Source organism: Zootoca vivipara, chromosome 10 (assembly GCF_963506605.1).
Source record: "Zootoca vivipara chromosome 10, rZooViv1.1, whole genome shotgun sequence".
NCBI classification, from domain to species: Eukaryota; Metazoa; Chordata; class Lepidosauria; order Squamata; family Lacertidae; genus Zootoca; species Zootoca vivipara.
This window is the reverse complement of record NC_083285.1, coordinates 21,011,039-21,028,275: the sequence shown is the minus strand read 5'-3', so window position 1 is coordinate 21,028,275 and position 17,237 is coordinate 21,011,039. Positions and strand designations below refer to the sequence as shown.

The window sequence follows — 17,237 nt, the reverse complement described above, 5'->3', positions numbered from 1 at the left end:
CACAGAAGGTGGTAGACTCTCCTTCCTTGGAGGTTCTTAAGCAGAAGTTGGATGGCCACCTGCCATAGATGCTTTAGTTTAGATTCTTACATTGCAGGGGGTTGAACTAGAGGACCCTTGGGTCCCTTCCAACTCTACGACTCTATTATTCTATTACTCTACCCTGACCTTTGACACCTGATATATATGTGTGTGGTCTGTGGGTGTGGGTGTGCATTTGAGATACACCCTTTTCTTATTTTAAATCGTTCTGATTTTAATATTGCAATCTTATATAGTTTTAACCTGCCATGGGACCATATAGGGAAGGGAGGGCAAGAAATCTGGATTATTAATAATATATAAATAAAATATCTACTAGCCTAATGACAAGTTTTTAATTGGAAACCAAACTTAAACAAAATGACTGCTAACATATTGTGAGTTGCGATGGACACATTGCTATAGGTAGATAGCATAGCTGCCAAGTTCTCCCTTTTTTTAAGGGAAATTCCCTTATGCTGAATAGGCTTCCTCGCGAGAAAAGGGAAAACTTGGCAGCTATGGTAGATAGATAACATGTGACATTGTGTTTCAGCCAATACCTTTCATGCCTCCCCATCTGATGTGTAACAAAGCTGAATAATGGCCCCATTTAAAACTTCTGGTCTACAGCCAATATGGTCATTCATTCCATTTTTTTATGGTGAGATACCATGGTATTTTAATGAAGTCCAGTGCCAATAAAAGAATAAGTGAAATCTCTTTATGCGAACAACCTAAATGACTGAATCATAATAGTAACTCCCAGGCTGTAAAACACTTAATGTTTAACCAAGTTGTGGCGCTCAGAAACTTAATTCATATTGTTCCATCATCCATTTTCCTTTTCCATTGTCATTTCTAGTGATGCAAAAATAAAAAAAACCTTTTAATCTAGATCGTCTTCCAGCTAAAGAGTATAATTTTGCACAAAGCTACTGAAAGACGCAACAGACAATAAGATATATTGCTAGTGCCTTACTGGCGCAATTTGAATCAATAGGATTTAGGTGACACAGTAACCTCCTAATGGCAAGTGATTAAACACACTCACCTAATCAATAACATGTAAGTAATGACCTTTGTAGAAATCCGAAGTCTGTGCTACAGTGAACTTTACAGTTATTTCCTAATGCTAAAAGGTTTTAACCACACACACACACAAATATAACTGATTTTAATTAACAAAATGGAAAGACCAATAATCACTAAAAGACAGCAAATATTCAAGTAAGAGTTGATGTCCTGTACAAGTAAGTTCTCACTCTTCACGTGAGAAGAAATATTTGTTGTACGGTATCATTAACATTCACTTAAACTGCTAAAGGGGGGGGGAAGCAACTATTTGTATATACTGGGTTATAGTCAGCTAACTGGAATTCAGAATGGCACACTGAAATCTATGGAAATGACTGTCATGATTTTAGTAGGTCTTCTCTGTGTATGACTTAGTCAGATACAACCCTGTATGGGTCAGATAGTATATAACCAAGTAGTAACATTATAGAGGTTTTCTATGTTTCAGTTACCTTGGTAAAGACAGTACTGAATGCAAAGCAGCACACACAACTTTAGAAATATAAACTTGCCTGTGAACTTCTGGCTGTGAATAGGCACTTATATGCTTTCACATTCCACTACAAATGGAAAATCCCATTCAAGTAGATATGGATGTAATATGTTCCAGTGGTTTCAGAGAGGAAAGTAGAATACACACATTTCTGAATGACAGGCTTGAACTTTGGTATTGAAAATATACTGCCAGAATGGGTAAAGCCAATGGAAGAAGAGAGGCATGTAAGAGCATTATAATATATTATATTATATGTGCCCTCAAGCCATGAATCATGTTACTCCTTAGGGAGTTACCCACCTCAGTTCATTCAGCAAGGGGTACTCTAAGAAGAGCCTCTGAAGAAGGCATTTGGGTTCACGTTGATACATAAATGAGAAGTTGGTCTTTTAGTGAACCTGGCTCCAAACCATTGGGCCCTGATGGGTACTGGAAGCCAGTGCATCTGACAAGGTGCAAACATAATATAGTAAAGCTATCTGATTCCAACAAATAGTATTTGGATTCTGTCCTGGATTAACTGTAATTTCTGTCATTTTTAAAGGCAGCCCCACTTATAACACATTGCAATAGTGTAAATACTAGGACATAGGTAACTATGGTCAAGCTGTCTCTAGCCAAGCAAGATCACAGCTGGCAAGACTGGATTAATGAGCACCTCCAAACTGTGAACCTGATCCTTTAGGAAGGGTGTGACCCCATCAAGAATAGGCTGAATGGACATTACTAGCCCAGAGATGGAAATAAGAGACAACACTGACAAGAGAAGAATGGCAAACATTGTTGATGGACTATGCCGAAATGGCAAAATTAACTGGGAAACTCAGGAACCAAGAAGACAAAAACTTTAAAAAAGAATGAGAAAAGTTTATAATGGATATACACGATTATTTTAAGCAGGTTAAAACATTGGCAGGATTTTAAACACACTTGTAACAGAATGCATGGATAACTTAGAAAGATAATAATTGGTGAAGTATAGGTATGCAGTTGAAAATAGGATCAATAGGACCCATGGAAGGGATGGGGGGAAGTCAGGAGATTCAGTGTAATCTCGATATTTGGACTCAGAATTGATTTTGTTGTATGTTTATATTCTTGAAAATCAAATAAAAAAATATTTTTTTAAAAAAAGAACAGGCTGAACCCCCTACCAGCAGTATCTCGGCTTTATACGGATTGTATCTCAGTTTGTTCACCATCATCCAATCCATCACTGTGCCAAAGTGCTAGTTCAGGACAGTCACAGCCGCACCTGTGTATGAGAAACAGAGTGTCCTCCACATTCTGGTGACACCTCAGACAAAATACCTGGTTTCCTTTAATTGTTAAATAGAACCCTCTTGAACCCCAAAATGTGACTGCTAAGGAATTCTCCAAGCAGCACTTTCTGGAAACAACTGTCAAATTAGGAATGGAATCACCATCAAGTGGTACTTCCTATACCTAACTCAGGCAGCCCATCCAGATGGATTCCATGGTTGATGACATCAAAAGCTTTTAAGGAGTTGAAAGAATCAACAGAGTTGCAATCAGCTTGGGTTGTTTTTTTCCTCAATAAGGACCAGTCCACAAATAAACCAAGACACTTTGTGTGACAAAACCAGGTCTAAAAACTTTCTGAAATGGAACTAGATAATTAGTTCCACCTCCGACAGAATAGAGTTGGCCAACTATACCACTCTTTAAATCACCTTATCCAGGAATGGATTGTTAGCCACTAGAATTGTTAACAATGACGGGCTCCACAATAGATTTCTTCAGGAATAGCTGAATGATGGTTTCTTTTAAATAAGCTGGAGCTGCTCCTTCTCCCAGTAAGGCATTTACAACCCAGATAGACTTCTCCTCCCTGCTGGATTTAATAAGCTAACGAGAGGAAGAATTGAATATGCAAGTGGTCAGACTCAACTAAGCACCTTGTGCACAAGTTCAAACTCCAGTAACTGAATGCCATTCAACAAAAGCAGACCATATACGTAGCACTCCAGACACTACCACTAATGACTCTGCATTAACTGTGGAGTCAGCATCATGCCAGATACAGGATATTATATACTCAAAGAGTTTTGAAACTTCTACTACATCTCCCCCTTGGTCAGATTTCACAAGGTCAGATTTCACCACCTAGAAAAGCTTCACTGGATGACATTGAGAGGATGCAATGGTGGCACTGGTGAACTGTTTCTTCACCTCCATCACTGCCACAGAGTAGCCTGCATAATGGGTTCTCACTTCTGTCCAATCAGACTCATCATGAGCTTTTTCCACTTGGGCTCTAGTTGTCTTCCCACTTACTTCATGACCCTAGGATCAGATGCATATCAAGCAGACATAGCTCTGTACAGCAAAAGATGGCACTTGGGAGTGCTTGTTTGTGTCAACCACCTAATTTATCACTCCATTCCAGGGCGCAACTAGGGCTTCAACAGGAACACCAACCATAATAGCCAGGAAATCCCTAGGGGTGGTCGCTGATCCACAGGAACCCATGCTGTCTCAGTCAAGGAGCAATAATCATTATAGAACCATATATCAGCAGCAAAGCCCACATAAGATCTCAATAATGGTCAATGGTCAATCTGTGGCAAAGAAATGGGGGAAACCCAAGCACAGTTACTGGAAAGCAGATTAGACTTCACTGGGCTTAAAATATGGCAGCTACATTGACAAACCATTTGTTTCCTAATGAAACAGACCATAACATCTATGTGTAAACTGTGCCTTTATATATACAAGAGTTAACAGCCCTGGCAGAAAATAACGAGCTATGAAATGCTTAAAATGTATATTTTTATTGCAAGTTGCTAGAAAATACTAACTGTAATTCAGGAGTCTAAAATGCCCAGACTGGAAATGTCATTGTTAAAAAAAAGGTAAATAAAAAAATTCCTTCAGTAGCACCTTAAAGACCAACTAAGTTTATATTTTGGTATGAGCTTTCGTGTGCATGCACACTTCTTCAGATACCTTCAGATATCTGAAGAAGTGTGCATGCACACGAAAGCTCATACCAAAATATAAACTTAGTTGGTCTTTAAGGTGCTACTGAAGGAATTTTTTTATTTTGCTTCGACTCAGACCAACACGGCTACCTACCCGTAATTAAAAAAAGGTAGAAGGGAAATCATTTTGTTTTCAAAAATATTTGTATTTATTTAGAAAACTCTTTTGACTGACTGACATATTCCATTCTTTATGTACCAAAGTACAGGAAACACACTTTTTTTTTGCAGGGCCTTGAGGTTGTTCTGACTTTGCCGGTTGCAAGAGAAACTTTATCCAACCAAGAGCTAAAGTGCTTTTAAATGTAAAATGTGCTTGCTTTCACATGAGTAAGCAGCCTGGAGCTACAAGCCAAGCAGTGGAATGGACAGATAATGGTGGGTTTTCAAGCTCTCTTTTCAGAGGGGCTCTATTCCAAACACAATTTGGCATACAAGAACACAGAGAAATTACCAGCTTTGAAAGAAAACATGCTCAAACTAATAAGAAGACATCACTTGGGCACTTTTTGTTCATCAACCTTTCTGCGTTAAAAATAGTTGTTACCTGCCATAGCAGAATTCTATGCATAGTGAATTAAATGGTTATAGGACAAAATGTGTAAATACAACTTGGCCTTAAATATTTCTGAATTAAAAAAGGAATGAATATGTTTTCATTCCACCCACCCCCACCCTTGATTGCAGCTCAACCTGATTTCAGCAAGGGGAGTTTAACAGGATGCCAGGTGTGAAAACTTATTTCATGGGTGGATGCTAAAGACAGATTACCAAGGATGAGTGTGAAATCTCACGATGACTAGGAGTTTGCCTTCCATTAAATAACAAACGAAGCATTTCGAGATGTAAAGACTTGTCTGTATGTATACTTGTCATGCGAAGATTTATTTAATTTCAGATAGAAAATGTGAGAAGATAAGAAATACAGAAGTTGGGATTCAAGAGAGGACACTTAGGCACATAATGGGAAGGGGGAAGCAGGAATAGGCAGTAGCAAAGAAATGAAAGAGGAGACGATGGCAGGTTGTGCTAGAACAGGGATGGGGAACATCCAGATGTTTTATGTTGTAAGGTAACGGTAAAGGAAAAGGACCCTGGACAGTTAGGTCCAGTCAAATTTGACTACGGGGTACAGCACTCATCTCTGCTTTCAGGCCAAGGGAGCTGGTGTTTGTCCACAGACAGCTTTCCTATGTCATGTGGTCAGCATGACTAAACAGCTTCCAGTGCACGGAACATTGTGAGAAGTGCCAGAGTGCATGTAAACACTGTTTACCTTCCTGCCACAGCAGTACCTATTTATTTATTTACTTACTTACTTACTTACTTACTTGCACTGGTATGCTTTAAAATTGCTAGGTTGGCAGGAGCTGGAACAAAGCAATTGGAGCTCAACCCATCACATGGATTCGAACTACCAACCTTACGATCAGCAAGCCCAAGAGGCTCAGTGGTTTAGACCACAGTGCCACCCATGTCCTGCTAAACCGCAGGGCAGTATACAAATTTAATTAACAACAACAACAACAACAACAATGCCACTGGACTCCAACTCCCATCAGCCCCAGCCAGCAAATCCTTAAAAGGGCCACATTAAATCCATTTCAAGGGCCACAGGTTCCTCCTGCCCATACTAGAAAGTATCAGTTGACTAAAGATTACCCAGTGCATATTGCGCAACAAGTCTTTATTGGGACAAAGATCTTTACTTGTCTTATTCTGCTAAACTAAACAACTAGCTCAAAAATATCCACATAACAACTTGTTAAAATCCACTACCAGGGATGTGGGTGGCGCTGTGGGTTAAACCACAGAGCCTAGGGCTTGCCGATCAGAAGGTCGGTGGTTCGAATCCCCACGACGGGGTGAGCTCCCATTGCTCGGTCCCTGCTCCTGCCAACCTAGCAGTTCAAAAGCACATCAAGTGAAAGTAGATAAATAGGTACCGCTCTGGCGGGAAGGTAAATGGTGTTTCCGTGCTGTTCTGGTTCACCAGAAGCGGCTTAGTCATGCTGGCCACATGACCTGGAAGCTGTACGCCGGCTCCCTCGGCCAGTAAAGCGAGATGAGCACCGCAACCCCAGAGTCATCCGCGACTGGACCTAACGGTCAGGGGTCCCTTTACCTTTACCTTTATCCACTACCAGACAGACATCAGCCTTTCCCACTAATGTTACATTTAGGCACCTTGCATGCAGTCAGTACGCTGACAATGGCTCCCAGGGCTCTTTTGGAGGATACCTGTGAAGTTATCCAAAGCTTTGCTATGTGCCATGGGAATCTGCCGTCAAGAGAGCAAGTCCTGCAATAGGGAGGGGGACAGCAGTGTGTCTTGCTCTTCATTCTTGCAGTTCAGCAGACTACAGCATGTGGGTCAGAATCTCTCTTTTTTCTATGGACGTGCAAGGCATTCTGTAACTCCATTCACATGTTATCCTCATGAAAGGGGTTCTACTCAGAGAAGTGGTATGTGGACAACAGGTGAAAGGGGCTTCAATTAGATGGTAAACATTAAAAAAAAAAGGTTGAGCCTCTAATAAGAAAGCTAACAAAGCATTTCCTTACTGGTGGTTTGCATCATGTTTTAACTAATGTACGTAGACACTTGAAAAAACCAAGCATTACAGATTTGTACTGAATTAATATGATGCCTGTACATGTTCTAAAATCTAGTAAATGTCATGTTTTTTGCTTTGTTAAGCAATCATACATTTTCATAATGATTATAAATACCATTTAATAAAATAAATGGATAAATTGCACATTAAAACATTTCCTGTTAAGGAGTCATTGTTGCTGACAGCAGATGTTACAAACAACGTATCTATGTATCCAGAAAAGGCTCTCTCTCTCTCTCTCTCTCTCTATATATATATATACACACACACACACACACACACACACACACACACACACACACACACACACATATATATATATATATATATATATATATATATATATATATATATATATATATATATAAAGGAATAATAATAATAATAATAATAATAATAATAATAATAATAATAATTTATTATTTATACCCCGTCCATCTGGCTGGACGCCACTCTGGGCGGCTTCGAACAGAAAAATGAAATAAATTAATCTATTAAACATTAAAAGCCTCCCTAAACAGGGCTGCCTTCAGATGTCTTCTAAAAATCTGGTAGCTGTTTTTCTCTTTGGCATCTGATGGGAGGGCATTCCACAGGGCGGGCGCCACTACCGAGAAGGCCCTCTACCTGGTTCCCTGTAACTTGGCTTCTCGCAACGAGGGAACCGCCAGAAGGCCCTCGGTACTGGACCTCAGTGTCCGGGCAGAACGATGGGGGTGGAGACGCTCCTTCAGGTATACTGGACCAAGGCCATTTAGGGCTTTAAAGGTCAGCACCAACACTTTGAACTGTGCTCAGAAACGTACCGGGAGCCAATATATATCTTCAAGATATGTGGTCTCAGCGGCCGCTCCCAGTCACCAGTCACTTCAGTTATTCAGTTCAAAGCTAATCTTCATTAGGCATTTTCTGTAGGCCTACTGTAAATATTTAACAAGATATTTAAATTATGTTATAATAATAAATCTTTAATACAGTCAAAGACCAGCGAGAGTATTATACAGTTCAGTTCAGTTCACAGAATGGGTATCTACATAGTAAAATTGCAGTTAAAATGTTACATATTTTAAATTTTTATAAAAGTTTAATATATGAATCTCAGCCACCTGTTGATGCTCCTGTGATAATCCTACGATAGATCAACTAGGTTATCTATCACTGGTGTTTGCTGTTATGACTGTGTGTCTTATTCTTGTCGCTATGTAGCAAAATTTTGCTACAATCCTGGTAGTTTGTATGTCTTTGTCAGCTAAAAGGTGTCTGGCGTAGGCTTCCTCTGACCGGCCGGGCTGTTTCACTAGGAGCGGTTCGATCAGCTCTTTCCTCGTATCACGGTATAATTGGCAATATAAAAGGACATGCCCGATGGATTCGATCTCATTGTCATCACAGGGGCATAGCCTTTGGTCAATCGGAGTCTTGTTGTATCTACCGACTAATAAAGCTGAGGGGAGGGCATTAAAACGGGTCTGTAGGCCTACTGTAAATATTTAACAAGATATTTAACTTATGTTATACATACACATATGTGTATGTATGTGTATGTGTATACTGTATACGGTAAGCATGCAAAGAGCTCCTGATTCTCCTCTCATGTGTTTGAGAACTTAGGTGGAACAGAATCAGTCCTAAGAAGACTTTAATAAGACTTACAATGTGCCCAGGCCTCCATTTATATTGCAAATATCTCATTACTTCCCAAAGTAATTTGTTCATTGTTAAGCTCTTTATTATTTGACATTCTTTTCTTCAGTTAGACTACAAAACTTGTTGCAACTGAAATGAAGATTGTGAGCCATCATTTAAATTCCTCAGCCCTAACATGGAACTTATGAATCCTCACCAATTTGAATATCACTAGGAAAAAATGCTTGAGGAATATAATACAATAACTAGTCAACCGGAAAAGAAATCCTCTTTCCTCTCTCCATGACCACTGTACTAACACTACCTTTATGGTTCTTTAATTCATTTATCAACCACTCATTGGGGAAGTACAGGGAAGCAGGTGGTGCTGTGGTCTAAACCACTGAGCCTATTGGGCTTGCTGATCAGAAGGTCAGTGGTTCGAATCCATGTGATGGGGTGAGCTCCCGTTGCTCTGTCCCAGCTCCTGCCAACCTAGCAGTTTAAAAGCACACCAGTGAAAGTAGATAAATAGGTACCGCTGCAGCTGGAAGGTAAATGGTGCACTCTGGCTTCTGTCACAGTGTTCCATTGCGCCAATGCGCCAGAAGCAGTTTAGTCATGGTGGCCACATGATCCGGAAAGCTGTCTGTGGACAAACACCAGCTCCCTTGGCCTGAAGCAAGATGAGTGCCGCACCCCATTTGACTGGACTTAACTGTCCAGGGGTCCTTTATCTTTTTTATGGAAGGGGGAACCCATGAATGAAAAGAAAAAACAGGAAGCGAAGCCAACGATTTTCAACATTCCAGTTTGCAATTAACTTTTTAAAAATACTTTCTGCCTTTCCAAACCCTTGTAATAAAAAAAAAGCAAACTGGAGTTATATTTAAATGAGTTGAAATGATGGCACACAATTGCCCTTGAGGATGCAACACAACAAGATTGATGTAGTCTGATTTTTAAAGGTGAGACTTCTGGATCCCTAACTTTAATATCCTACATCAAATTGACATTGGAGCTCTCTACATATCTTTAGGTTGCATCAAGACAATTTCTCAAAAGGAAGCAAGTTTCTTCCTGTGTAGATCGAAGGTGGCCCCACTGGCTACCAGGATTGTTATAACCCCCAGAGCAGGAGGATTGTTCTCAACTATAAACAGTAGGACTACCTTGACTGCCGTCCCATTAAAATATAATTAACACACATTTATAATATAATACCTTCTTTTTTTAAAAAAACAAACAAACACAAACACCATATTTTCATGGAAAATACTATTATAATGCTATTATACAGGATAAACACTCAGAAAAAGTCCAAAACAGCTAGCAGATTCATGAATACACTTTGCAAAGGATTAGTATATGTTATATACTGTCAATCCAACTTCATTTTTATGTGGGATTTTCTGTGTCTTGAAAAAGGCTTTCCTTTCTAAGCAATCAGGTTCAAAATACAAAGCAGCATCCCCCTCAGCGTGGATATTTTTAGACATCTGCAGGAATTTCCCATGCTGTGAGCATTAATGAGACCCTCCATGGATGCTATTAATATGTAAGAGCAATCACCTAAGTCACACAGAGGTTCTCAGCCTAGTTTTTCCTTTATGTACATGCATTTAGTGACTGAATATTTAAAAAATTAGTTTAAACCAAGTATCACCCTTTGTTGTTGTTTAGTCGTTTAGTCGTGTCCGACTCTTCGTGACCCCATGGACCATAGCACGACAGTATCACCCTAGTTTCCTCATAACACTGAACCATGTCTGAATGCCTGTGAGATTAAGGGTGAAATCCTGAACACAATCGGATTTACTTTTGTCATTTGTCTCTGGTAAAGGCAAGATGCTAGGCCAGATGTTAACCACACAGCTTTATTGTTCTTGTCCTTTCCTGTTGCTCCTTGCCCAATTCCTTCTTCCATCTTTCTTACCTTTCTACTCTTTCTGCTCCTTAAACATATTGGACAATCTTATTTATTTATTTAAAATATATTTTTAAGCTACATTTTCTACAGATCAGTTTCATTTGTCGAGACACATACTGGGCAATCTAGACCTGAGCATATCCAATACTCTGCACTGATCCTCATCCATTTATTCACCTCCTTGAAGGTCTATGGCAAGGGTCATCAACACGGTGGCTATAGATTCACATGTGCCCACAGAAGTCTTCCTTGGAACCCTGACTCCCCTATTCCTCCCCATATCAAACACATGTGCATATATGATATGTGATATCAGAGAATTGTTAAGTTGGAGGGGACCACGAGGGCCATCTAGTCCAACCTCCTGCAATGCAGGAATCTTTTACCCAAAGTGCGGCTTGAACCCATGGCCCTGAGATTAAGAGTATACCAACTCTAAAGGTAAAGGTAAAGGGACCCCTGACCATTAGGTCCAGTCGTGACCGACTCTGGGGTTGCGCGCTCATCTCGCATTATTGGCCGAGGGAGCCGGCGTATAGCTTCCAGGTCATGTGGCCAGCATGACAAAGCCGCTTCTGGCAAACCAGAGCAGCACATGGAAACGCCGTTTACCTTCCCGCTGTAGCGGTTCCTATTTATCTACTTGCACTTTGACGTGCTTTCAAACTGCTAGGTTGGCAGGAGCTGGGACCAAGCAACAGGAGCTCACCCCATCACAGGGATTCGAACTGCCGACCTTCTGATCAGCAAGCCCTAGGCTCAGTGGTTTAACCACAGCACCAACTCTACCAACTAAGATATAGACTATAGAGTGTTTCTTTTTCACCAGTGTTCCACTCTTTAAAAAAAAGGGAGTCACAAAACAGTAGACGCCCAGGTTACAACCATTAAAAAAAACTGCATTGTACGCTAAACAGGAAGCTTTTCTGTTTTTGAATGAAGAAGTATCCTTGCCTATCCAAACCTAATGATAAGTAAATCTGCTGTAAGTATTAAGGCTCCAAAACAGAGCTGTTTAATGCTTTCATACTCAGATGAATAGATACTTAGATTAAGAAAATTCAAGTCCAAGAATAAGCATGAAGACAAACAGCTGGAGACAAAACTACTGAATTCAATGGAACCCTCCCACCGACTTCAGGGCAATCCATGTGACCCTAAAGATTCTCCAATACAACCCTCCCCCCCACACACACAATGTCTGAATTATAATTAATGGTCTTTGCTTATATATCTCCTCTTACAAATGTCATGGGATTCATTCATCAAAATAGCATTTATAATGAGTCTGGGATCAAGGCTGTTGGTGAAATCTTTGAAAGTGGAAGAAATCCTGCAGAGTGGCTCTTTTTGAGATTGAATTTGTCATACTATTTTTGGTTGTGCTGCATTATTTGAGGTCTTATGACATGGAGCTGCAAATCAATAGGTGAACATTTGACGTTTATTATATGCTAGAAGCTGACTATATGTAGGCTGGCAACAAAGGCACAAAGAAAGCCTGCCATTTTTAAATAATAAGAGCTAACCTTTATTAAATATAAATTTGACATCCTCATACTATTTTGTATTGTATAGGAACCTTCATATTTAAAAAACCCACTTAGACAAACAGCCTTAGAAGCACAAACACAGGAATGTCTCTAATTTCCACCAGTGCAACTGTTGAATAACTTTTTATTAAGGTATAATGTAATTTTATTCCATTTTTATTCTATTTTATGTATTACCTTTTGCAATGGCTTTGGCTATAACAAACAAACAAACAAACAAACAAACAAACAAACAAACACATACTGTTCTCAATGTGCCATAAACATCATTTTGTATTTAGCACTGGGCACAGACACAGGGAGGCACCATGGACCTGGCAATCCCAGCTTCAGAAAGGCAAATCCACAAAATTGTTTCTAATATATAGATATATTTAATGTGCATTCCTTCCTTGGATGAACAAACAAACAAACAAATATGCACCTTATATACTGAACACACACGAAAAGCCCATGGGCTTGATAACTCTAAGACACAATAAAAATTATTTGTCACTTCCATATCAACCCAACTGTAGGGGATCAACTAACAAATCTTGGGCCACCACTCCTCCACTGCCCCATAAACACCATAGCTGCCTCTTTTGCACCAATTTCTGGACAGTTTCTGGACAACACGGAGTGCATTGCAATCATTTAATTTGGAACTTACTGGAGCATGGGTAACCGTGCACAAGCTATGCTTGTTGAGAAATGGCTGCAGTTGATGTGCCATCTGAAGCTTTGCAAAGAGACTCCTAGCCACTGCGGCTATTTAGGTCTCTAGTGACAACAGTGTTTCAAGAAGCAACCCAGAACTACATATCTGTTCATTTGCAGGCATGACCAAACTTTGCCCTCCAGATGTTTTGGGACTACAATTCCCATCATCCCTGACCACTGGTCCTGTTAGCTAGGGATGATGGGAGTTGTAGTCCCAAAACATCTGGAGGGCCAAATTTGGCCATGACTGCTTTAGAGGGAGTGCAACTGCACCCAGGATAGGCAATTCCACAAACTCCTAGGCACAGGAACTACCCACCTACAGCACCTCCATCTTATCTGATTCCATCTTCCATTTCGTGGTTATCACACATTACCAAACACGCACATCTCTCCCGATGGAAAGAAAAGAAAAGTACATTTTACAGAGCTCTTGATCCAGAGCTCTGTGAGTACTCCAAAGTTAGCATAGTCTGCATGAGCAAACTCTACCACAATGTAAAATTGCAATTACTTGCAAAGATCTCCTCCTAAATGCAGAGTTGATCCATTCACTAGAACGAATAGAAATGCCTTTGCAGACAGAGCAATTCCATACGTGCACCACAGCTCAGTGGCCCACAAAGAATCAGGGGTTTTGCCTGTAACATTCTAAAAACTTAATGCCAAGAGTGAGTTTTGAGCTGCCCTGAAAGGCACTGGAATAATTATCCACTGAGATTAAAGGTTGTAGTTTTTCCAATTGCTTGCCCAGAAATTAATTGCTATCATTTATTTGCTTTTGGGTGACAACTGCTATACATCTGTGATTGGAAATAATTTTTACAACACCATTTCTTGTCAGGCTTTGTTGATATGTCAATGGATAATTCTTAATATCTCACTGTTATGTGAAATTACAGAAAGTGGCCAATTTTCAGTGTCAGAACAAACAATAACACTGTATTTTCCTGTAGATTTTATGTTCTGAAACACAATTTCACACCATTTTCATGCTAAATTAAATATTTGGCCAGTAGCTATGAGTGCTGATCTGTAAGCTGCTTGGCACTGGCTGTTATATCCTTGTTGATTTTTATAGGAATCTTGCTGAGTATTATCTTTCTCAAAATTTTCCAAGTACAGGCTATTTTTCAGGCTCTAGTGACTTAGGGGAAAGGGCTATTTATCTATTTCTACAAAAGATACACAAATTCCACACATAGGACGCTTTGTTAATTACAGTTTCTAAATTTTCTTTTGTTACAAAGGTACACACAGTTCTATTTTCATAAGCTTTTCAGGAATGGTACTGCCACTGCCATTTTTATGCTTTATATATACAGTGGTATCTTGGTTTAAGTACTCAATTGGTTCTGGGGTGCCATTCGCTCCCCAAAAAGTACTTAATCCGAGTGCCTCTTCTGCACATGCACAGACCGTGCAGCTCGCTTCTGCGCATGCGCGCACCGCAGAACCCAGAAGTAAACACTTCCGGGTCCATGGAGTACTTAAACCGAAAGTACTCAAACCAGAGCATTCTCAAACCGAGGTATGACTGTAGTATTAGGCGTAACCCCTAAGATGGTTGTTATTGTGGTTAGCATGTTTGGTTTTGCCTCACAATCTGTGGGAGGAATTTCTGCAGAATTAACTGTCCAGAAGTAATTTGATTCTTACTACCATTCTTTCCTGTGCTTTTACAGCGGTACCTTGGTTCTGAAAGCACTAAACAATGTACTGCAGTGGAACTGGAAAGGGGGAAAAGTACCAACAGTAAGGGAATGGCAGAATAAATTACTAGCCTATGCAGAAATGGCTCAATTGACAAATAGATTAAGGGGAAATATAAAACAATCATTCACGCAAAAATGGGATATGTTCAAGAAATACCTACAAAAATATAATAATGATATAACTTCTATGGCAGTGTTTGAATGACCCTTGTGTAAATTAAACATTATTAAATAAGGAAAAATGGTACGATATAAGAAAGTATTAGAAAATATATTAAGAGTTAGGTAAGAAGTATAAGTACATTCAATGTTGTAAATGTAACTTACATTGGGAAATGACGGGAAGTCTATTTTGACATACAGTAGTTTAGTTTATTGGATTTTACTTTGGTTTATGTTTGTTCAGTTAGAAAGTATAAGAAAAGAGCATGTATATGTAAAAGTTTAAATCAATATTTAACAGTATAATTATTTAAGGCCATTATTATTATTATTATTATTATTAGTTTTACCTTTTCTTTGTATGTGTATTTAAGATTGTGTGTGATATCCTTGGATGTCAATTAATTAAATAATAATAATAACAATAATAATAACAATAATAATTTAAAAAAATGTACTATAGTCACACAATCAATCAATCAGTAGCTGAACTGGGTTCCACACAGTCACAAAAACAAAACAGAAAGCCACAAAAACAGACAGACCTCAGCGTAACACGCAAAACGGAGCACGTTCGGCTTTTGAAAAAAGTTCGCAAACCAGAACACACACTTCCGGGTTTGCAGTGTTTGGGTTCCAAGTTGTTTGAGAAGCAAGGCGTTTGAGAACCAAGGTACCGCTGTATTCCTGTTGAAGTCCTTGAACCTACTGCTGTGAGGTATGCACAGGGGTAGGAGTGAGCGGAAATCCCATTGCACTGACGGGATGTGGTACTGCCCATACTCCCACAACAAATTATCACAAAGGTTGTGTACCACCACCAGCAGCCCCCAATCTCTACCAAGTGGTAGCAATATTTTAGAGGTATCCAAGTACTACCCCAGGGTTGTGTTTTTCATATTATGACCACTATGTCTCAGCTTTTGCTTTTTTTGAGGTGGGCTCGAAAAGTGAAAATAGCACCCACCAGAATAAAAATGGCTGATGCTGGGAACAGGGAAATGTGGACCAGTTCAAATAATAATAATAATAATAATAATAATAATAATAATCCCATGTTGTCTCATTTTGATCCTGAACGAACAGTTTAAATACAATGTTTTATTAGCAGACAAGCTGTTGTCTTCATTCAGATTTTGAACTAACTGGAAATGCATCACCAGGATACTGCAGTAGGAAATATACATCTTGGCATTTGCTCCTATTTCAGCAATTGGGGTGCCACGGGGGTGGGGGGTGGGAGGAATCTAATGTGGAATACTGCAAAGTTATTTTTCTGGAAGAAGTGACAGACAGGTCTGAGTCACTAAACTACTTACGCTATGCGCCTTCTAGCCAAAGGGATAACATTGATTAATAGGAAAGCAAGGATCTGAAGCGCTGCAAGAAATAGTGTGAAAAATAATCAAGGCTCTCTGGAAGGCATTGCATAAGCTTGCTGTCAGAGATGGCCCAAGGAGGGGCAGCGAAGATGAGGTTTAAGGTGGCCTCTTAGTCATATTCTCAACAGCTCTGCAATTTTAAACAACTTTTCTAAGCCAAAAAACTTCAGAGGGGACTTTTGAGGACACCACAAGTCGTAGTGAAGTCACGAGTGAGCTATTCGGATAAGTCAACACCTTCTTGGATTTAGTAACATGGGAGCACCTCAATGCCAGTGCGAGGATTGGAGAGGCCTGCAAACAAGTCACCCCCTACTGGGAGTCCCTTATCTGGAAAAGGCAACCCCACCTGCTTTCCTTAGGCACAGAGACAGAATGATGGAGCTCTTGGTGCTTTGTAATACTTTGGATACAAAGGAATTTCAAAAGTCACAACTCTCTAAAACCAGTTACATGTTAACTTAATGAAACTTCCCCCATACGGTAGAATGAAAACTGGATAAAGGGCAGGGGGCGGGGACAAAATAGCACAGTAACTATTTTATTATTTTGTTGAAAAAGACCCCAATGTAGTTTGAAAAGTAATGAATTCAATTATAACATTAAATGTACTCTTATTTTTTAAAATAAAACAACAACAACATTTTGTTATTTGGCATGTCATTCAATTCCAGGGTAGGGGTGTGGGTGTGTGGGTGATTTGCTTTTTCAAAACCATCTCCAGAGCTTCTCTGTAATTTGTTGCCACCAATTAGATACTATTTTTAATTTTTTATATAAAAAAACCCCTGCAAAAATATGGTTTATTTTAACATTCCATGCATTTTAAGAAAATAGAAAAAAGAGGCCTCAAGCAGTAAATAATTTATGCCTAGTTGCACATTATATTATTCCTTCTTCAAGAGGTGCCAAACATCTGCAAGGCAGGATCCTGTGAGCCAGGAAACCTT

General features: G+C 39.5%; 1 protein-coding gene across 3 annotated transcripts in view; it reads right to left on the bottom strand.

The window, feature by feature from the left end:
• IMMP2L (inner mitochondrial membrane peptidase subunit 2) overlaps positions 1-17,237 on the bottom strand; it is a 462,410-nt gene that overhangs the window by 330,668 nt on the left and 114,505 nt on the right. The window lies entirely within an intron of this gene.